Source organism: Zingiber officinale, chromosome 4A (genome assembly GCF_018446385.1).
Source record: "Zingiber officinale cultivar Zhangliang chromosome 4A, Zo_v1.1, whole genome shotgun sequence".
Taxonomy (NCBI): Eukaryota; Viridiplantae; Streptophyta; class Magnoliopsida; order Zingiberales; family Zingiberaceae; genus Zingiber; species Zingiber officinale.
Window position 1 is genome coordinate 114,717,819 of NC_055992.1, and position 7,668 is coordinate 114,725,486.

The window sequence follows — 7,668 nt, forward strand, 5'->3', positions numbered from 1 at the left end:
CATTGGATTGGAAGACCAAATGGAAAAACCCTTTGGTATTCATGAGATGGATATAAATATGATTTATGGATAAAATTTTTATGAGATGAAAAACTTTTAGTCTTCTTCTTCCACCTTCTTCCTTCTCTTGGTTGAAACCTCTATCTTGGTTGCTATCACAACCTTAGGTGGTTGCCTTCTCCACTTTGTGAGTTTATGAGACAAATGAAGGTTTGTTCGTGTGGATACCGTTAAAGGCACGGGCGTGTAATCGTGCTGAGATCCTAGCTGTCTGGAGTTTGAGTGGATACACTAAAAGTATAACTCCCTACTTCATGTAGAAACTTAGTATATGGTTTCCTTTCACATGGATCTTCTGAAAGGAACCTATTTTTTCTACTGCACTTTCTACGTGTTTAGCGCAATAGTTTCTTACACCTGGTACCTAGACTCTGACGTGTGTTGACCAATTAGAGTGCGCTAACTCAACTGCATGTGTGGCTAGGTTTGATCCAATCTAAGCGCCTGGACCCACTCTGGGCACCCAGACCCTTCTGGGGCGCCTGGAAATTCTTTTTCTAGTCAACTTGGAACTTCAATTTCTTGCACGACACATTAGTCTAAACAATAAAAAATATCCTACAAAACAGAGTTAGCACATTAAAAATAAGATCAATTTATAACTTAGATCTTGTCTCACTGTTGGATTAGTGCCTACATGTAACGACCACCCTTCTTACTACTACTACTCTCTAAGGATGACCGTTACTTAACTACTAACTCTACTTAACCGGTATGATTAAAAATCACATGGAAAGCCTACCGAAAAATTTCGGCAGAGTCTCCCCTGTACCGGTGACCATATTCAACAATACATGCAATATATACTCAGCCACAAGCGGCTGGAACACATATCAATCAACCACGCAGTATAATAAATCCAAAATAAAGAAAACAATACCACAACTCATCACACCATATCACAATTCATCTACTATGTCCTAATCACATCAAAATATCATGTACTATCTCAAATACTTCTAACATAGCAAAGGACAATAAAAACTAAAATAAAACTTCTTTCCTAGTCCTAAGGCTTCCATAGTCCTGGCATCACACATCCTTCGAACACCTCCTTGTCGTCTTCCTTTCTATATCTTTTCCTTTCCTGTATCTGCAGTAAGAGGAAGTGCAATCTATAAGCAAAATTTTCTTAGTAAGCGCTATCTAACTCACAAAATCACGAATGTGCATGTATACGAAAAGAACTAGAAACTATATGCTCTAAATAGCAAAAAAAAGCTAAGGAATCTACTCATGTAATTCTAATAGCTAATCATGCTACTCATCTAATAGGTAAACAGGAAAACTACTCATCCACTAGATAAACATGGTAGAATAAAGAACTAAACTTACTGATTTTCAGAACTATATGAAACTTATTTCATTTGTTCTAACTTAATCTTTAATACTTTATGTTTATGTAAAACTCATTTTACTTGTTCAAAAACTTATACTTATAATACTTCAAAATAATAATCAACTTCTTCTTGGGCCCGGCAACTGTACTTGCTATGCGCGCATCCCTAACTAGACCCGAGATAGCTGGTCCCGAATCTAGTAGGGTTTACTAGGTTATCTAAACCTAGGGACCGACTATTGGAGCCCAGCCCAAGGACTACTGAGAGTCCTGCATACTAGGTTATCTAAACCTAGGGACGACTATGGAAACCCAACCCAAGGACAACTGAGAGTCCAGTACAGTGCCACTGATAAAAGTACAATACTTGTTATCTTTTAATACTTCTAATATATAATGCCTTGGCATTTTAATAAGTACCTTGTGTGCCAAAATCCCTAAAGTCTTGACTTTGGGATCTACTTGAGGCCTTGGCCTTTTTCTTTCTTTCCTTTATCTTTCTTATACTTTTCTTTATCTTTCTTATACTTTTCTTATAAAAGAATGTCTCTTACAAAACTGAAATGTTTAAACAAATTCTAACACTGAAATGCTTAAACAAAAATCTGTATACAAAGCATAACATAAATCTGCATGCAAAGCTTAACAAAAATCTGCATATTAAGCTTATCTAAAATTTGCATACTAAGCTTAACAAAATCTGCATACTAAGCTTATCTAAAATCTGCAAGCAATACTTATGAAAGTCTGCATATCATACAAGCTTAAACTAAATCTAAAACTTGTTGGAATTAAAACCTTAAATCTTGCTACAACAGAGATAAAGAAAGAGAGCAAAGAATGCATGCTACTCAATAATCTCTAGCTATTCCAATGCTAAACCAACAAAACTGAATCTGTTTAAGGTCACAAGCAACCTAAAAGCATAGAACTATCTCATACTAAAAAGAACTAAAAACAATTGAAACATTGCATACTATACTTATAAAAATCTGCTCATGTTATTCAATAGCAAGGAATCTAAAAATCCGCACATGTTCAGCTAAGGGTAAATGAATTCTGCACACTAAAATGCTGCATATTAAGCTAACACAATTCTGCATACTAACTTAATTAGATTCTGCATTATAACTTAATAAAATCTGCATGTCATACTAAACTGAAATGCCTAAAAATAACATGGTACAACGCTTAAAACCTCGTGATCAAGAACTCTGAACACTTTAAACAGGAATTAAACATAATAAGAGCTTCTGTAACATTCATCTAGCATTCGTCTAGCATGGAAAACCATTCTTCTATTATTAAATCTATTAGTAATAGAAACCATTAGGGTAACAACATGAAGGAAAATACATGCTCAATACTCTATTCTTCATGCTCAATGCCGCAATAAGGGAAACAAGGTATAACTGTTCTTCATGCTCAATACCACGGCAGGGAAAAACAAAACAAAAACTCTTTCCTAACTATTCTGCAAGAATTCACAAAAAAAAAAACACAAACCTACATGCTCATTCTATACTAACCATCATCTTTTCTTCTTTAGGGTTCACGGCAGAAGGTTTCAAGACAACAAACTTTACAACATAACTTGAAGTCAAGAAGGAACAAAATCCAAAACTACTACTACATGCTTCAGAAATCTAACTCACGACAGTAAGCATAAAACCAAAAATCTCTACAACCTAAAATCCGAAAGCCATGAAAATAAATCAAAACTCGGAACTACTCCTACTGCAGGTGAGTAGCAACTCACCTCGGTTTCTTGGACTTACAACCGAAGGAGAGAGATCTAGGGTTTGCGGCGAAGCTTGAGTTTCCCGGCCGCTTCCTCGTGCCTACGGGCCCTCCTGCCGAGGTGGTCTCGATTGGTGAAGATCCGCCAGAAGGGAACCTTCGCCGGCCAGCGGAGTTGAGCCCTAGCTCCGTCGACTTCGTCTTCCTCGAGCCGAAACACCGTCGCGCATAGAAGGGAGGAGGAGAGGGGAAAGGTTAGGTCACGGGGGAGGAAAATAATCTCTTCTTATAACTTAGGTATTTTCTAATTCAGTTATGGCTTAAGACCAATTCCTTATAAATTTGTTTACGAAATACTTGCTTGGTCTTTTGGCTAGCTCGTTTCGCTTAAGACTTGGACCGGGTTGGGGCTTTGCGGGTTCGAACCTCAGTCGAAACCCCTTTTTTTTCTTCTAATTATTTTCTGTTAGCAACTATTCTTTAAATACTATTTGTTCCATATATGATTAACAAAACGTTTTCAGACCAGTTGGTTGGCTAAGCCCGGATTCAGGTCCGGGGTCTTGGGTTCAAAACCCGGCTTCAACAAATTTTTATATATTTTTTTAAACTTCTTCCTCTTGGTAAAAATACCAAATGAACTCCAAAAATTATATAAAAATACTCAAAAAATTTCTAAAAATCTCTAGAATATTTCTATAGCATTTCTAAATATTTTTAAGAACTTTTAAAACTCCTAATGAGGAAAATTGGGTCGTTACACTACAGCAGCCTTGGATTAGTTTATGTCTTGCACCCCTGGATTAGTTTTATATCTTGCATACAACAACCTTAAGGCTCCAGGAAAGTTTGATTGCCTCTGGAAAATCAATCTAGTATGTTGTTGCCATATATTTGCAAATGTAAATAGCTCTTAAGGCTTGTAGAAGCAGATGCAATTTATTTCCTCAGTTCTGGCAATTGATTTACCATTAGAAAAGAAGAAAAAATATTATTGAGCATGTTATGCTTCTTGTTTCAATTCTTGAACATTTATAATGTTTAGTTCCTTCATCTGATATTAAATATGTGGACCTGATAAGTTTATTGTCAAAGATCTAGTGCGTGTAGACAAATGATTTGTGTAGAATGTGAAGATTCATTAATTGGTTATTTCACTCCAACTTAACCTAAATTTATTGTTCTTTCTACTATTTATATTGTCTAAGGTTCTAAGAAGTTAAATGGAAAAATACAGCTACAAGCATCTTTGGTTATATGCTCGGTATAGCTCAGTGTGGTTTTCTAAACTTATTTTTTTCTTTCTGGAGTTGATAAGATGTTCTTGCTTTTATTTGATTGTATTTTTGTTTCATTCTATGCTTGACTTGGCGGTCTTGGTTGGTGGCTGCATGTTTTGTTTACTCAATTATTTCTCTTTACTGTTTTCTTTATTCTTGAAGAAGAAATAGTTAACATGATTGTGACCAAGAGTCCTATGTACTTGTTATAAATGGGTAAAATAACATATTAAGATACTTACTTTGAGTGTAGGTGACCAAGCTTTGTCAGTAAAGTTTAATATACTCTTGTTAGTTTACTTTTTCTTTTGCCCCCTCTTAATTGATTGTGCTTCTTTATATTCAATTGCAATCATAATTTATTTGGAGTTTGCATGGTAAAGATTGTTGCTTTGTGTTTTCTATAGGGGTATATGGACAAGTATGTCAAGTTATAGTTGTATTTGAGAGGTGGTTCATTTTTAGCTGTGGCACAAATATTTGTATAGCTCTGTAGAACTGTATGTCATACAAGAATTGTGATGATTCAAGTTTTGAAATGAGCTTCACACTGAAATATGTATATGACAAAGCTATGGGTGCAAACATGTTTATGCCACATGGAGAGATTCATGGAGATATCAATTGATGGATTATTTTATAATACTTTAGCTAACTACATATTTTTAGATGTCAATTGTTGGCTTTTTGTAAAATTTTAAAGAAAATATAGTGTGGTACAACTTTTGCAATACAATGATCATATTTTGGATAATTTATTTTGTATAATTGCCTTTGATTAGATCATAAAATTGCATTATCAATAATATATTCATGAAAAAAATAAGTGTTACTATTAATGAGCAAAAGTGTTATTTTTTAAAAAATAAAACATAAATATAAGTGTTGCATATGAAGCAATAAGTGATGCATTTAAGAGGTAAAAAAATTAATAAAAAGTGTTGCATTTGTAGAGAAAGTGTTGCATTATTAGGTTAAAAAATTATAAAAAGTATTGCTATTAATAATAAAGTGTTGTTATTTCTCAAGAGTAACAAAAAAAAATAAGTGTTACTTTTGGAAGAAAAAAGTGTTGCATATAAAGAAGTGTTGCCTTTGTTATATATTGCAACCGTTCAAGAAAATGTTGCATAAAATGATAAAAGCGTTGCATTATATCTAACATGGCAGAACTTTAGAAGATAGAATCAAAAGTATTACCTTAGTCATAATGAAATATTTATAGGCCAAAAAAAATACTTTTTTGGTTATGCCTTAGGCTCAATTTGTATTAGTGAACAGAAGAATAATTCAAAATATTATTTAATTTTTAAAACAATCATTCTCATCTTAATCTTCATATAAATCCATATGTGAATAAAAAGTAACATCAATTATTTACGCTCCAATGGTTTAATTATTTTGAACCCATTTTATTTTTTTTTAAAACAATTATACAAACATAGATATAATTCAATTTATCTATTTATTCATGCAATGTAGTATCATCAAATCAACATGCTCCGCTCAAACTCATATCTATAAATACAATGAAAAAATACTTCAAAACTCAATAAATATCTCATAACATAATAACACAAGACGGATCAAATCTTGATTCTACTACTTTGTAATACTTCAATTCCTAAACGAGATCCATTTCTCTTGAATAATAAGATAGAAAAAAATATATACCTCGTAATATTTCTTCAACCGATAAAACAACGGAGGTGTTTCATTGATATGAAACACCCAAGTAAATCAAACCTGCACAATGAATCATAATTAGTTCTAAGCAATCAATTATTTTTCGATAAGTAATTACCAACCTTTATACCATCCTAAATAAAAATTGGTAAAATATACCTCCTATGGTTTAAAAACAAGGAAGAGGAAAAAGAGAGGAGCATTGGCCAGCTCCGACAACGATCAACATTGGTGGATCTGGCTAATGTGCTCACCCAAAAACACATAGGAACAAAGGGAAGATGTCGAACTTGCTTATGCTAGAAGAGGCAACAATATCAAATGCGGAAGGTGGGAAACAAAAGAAAAAGCCTGGACAATGAAAGGGAAAGGGAGAACCTTTCTCTCTTTTTTGTTAGCCTCGGTTAGCTCAGGCGGAGCTCCGGTGAGTTTCGGCGGTTGCTATGGTTGAAAGAGGGCAACAAGGTCTCGCTCTTGAGAAGAGGAGAGGGAGACGGAGAGGCTACTGCTCTTGTTGTGGAAAGAAAGCCCTAGAAGAGGAAGAGAAGGGTTGCAGCTCTTATTATTGAGATAGGGCAGCCGCTAGGGCTACATTCCTTGCTTCGCTGGCAACTACGATGAGCTCTTGCATCCTCTATGTAGAAATTAAGAAAAGGAAAAAACTAATCATATTATTAAATTAAAAAATGAATTTAGAAATATAGAATATAAAGCCTTATATAGTAAGTTAAGAAACCTAAATCCTAAATATAAAAGGAAAAAAGAACAAATTGCCTTAAAATCTATAAACAAATAATATATATAATCTAACAACCCCCCCCCCCCCCCCCCCCCTTCAAACTTGTTGGTGCAATATCTCCTGGGTCAGGTTGACTAAACTTGAGTTGGCTCAAACTTGAGTCTTGATGTTTGGGTTTCGATGTTTGACAATATATGGAGATTACAGATGCAATCGTCTGATTAGAGAGATTGTTGGTGAAATTCCCCTCTGGTCAAGGGATGATCAGTTTGATGAGAAGAAGAGCTAAATAGGTCAAAGGATTGACTGGATACTTAACTGGGAAAGTCCTAACTGGAGGTTAGGTAATTGAAAATCCTAGCGAGTGAAGCCAGGTAAAAATCCTAGTGAGTGAAGTCAGGTGAAAATCCTAGTGAGTGAAGCTATGTGAAAGTCCTGGTGAGTGAAGCCAAGCAGATGGAAGTCCTGGTGAGTGAATCCGAGCAGTGGGAAAATCCTGGTGAGTGAAGCCATGTGAAAATCCTAGTGAGTAAAGCTAGGTGAAAGTCCTGGTGAGTGAAGCTAGGCAGATGGAAAGACTTGATGAGTGAAGTCAGACATGTAGAGATCTAGGTGGGTCAAGGTTGACCGGACACCTGATGTTGGGAAGCCCAAGTAGGTCAAAGAACTGACCGGATACTTGGCACAAGAAAATCCAGATGGATTAAGGGTGACTGGACATCTGGTGGAAATTCAAGTGGGTCATGGAGGATCGGACACTCAGCACGAGACGGTAAGTCCAAGTGGGTCAAGGTTGACTGAACAATTAGCACGAGGAGAAAAGT

The 7,668-nt window shown here is 35.1% G+C and overlaps 1 long non-coding RNA gene across 1 annotated transcript; it reads right to left on the bottom strand.

The window, feature by feature from the left end:
• Nucleotides 1-1,098: 1,098 nt before the first annotated feature.
• LOC121973576 lies at nucleotides 1,099-6,705 on the bottom strand. The gene is made up of 3 exons (XR_006109671.1): nucleotides 6,484-6,705; nucleotides 6,094-6,165; nucleotides 1,099-1,153 (listed from the first exon to the last, which is right to left on the bottom strand). It is a non-coding gene; the product is annotated as an uncharacterized LOC121973576 (long non-coding RNA).
• Nucleotides 6,706-7,668: the final 963 nt, after the last annotated feature.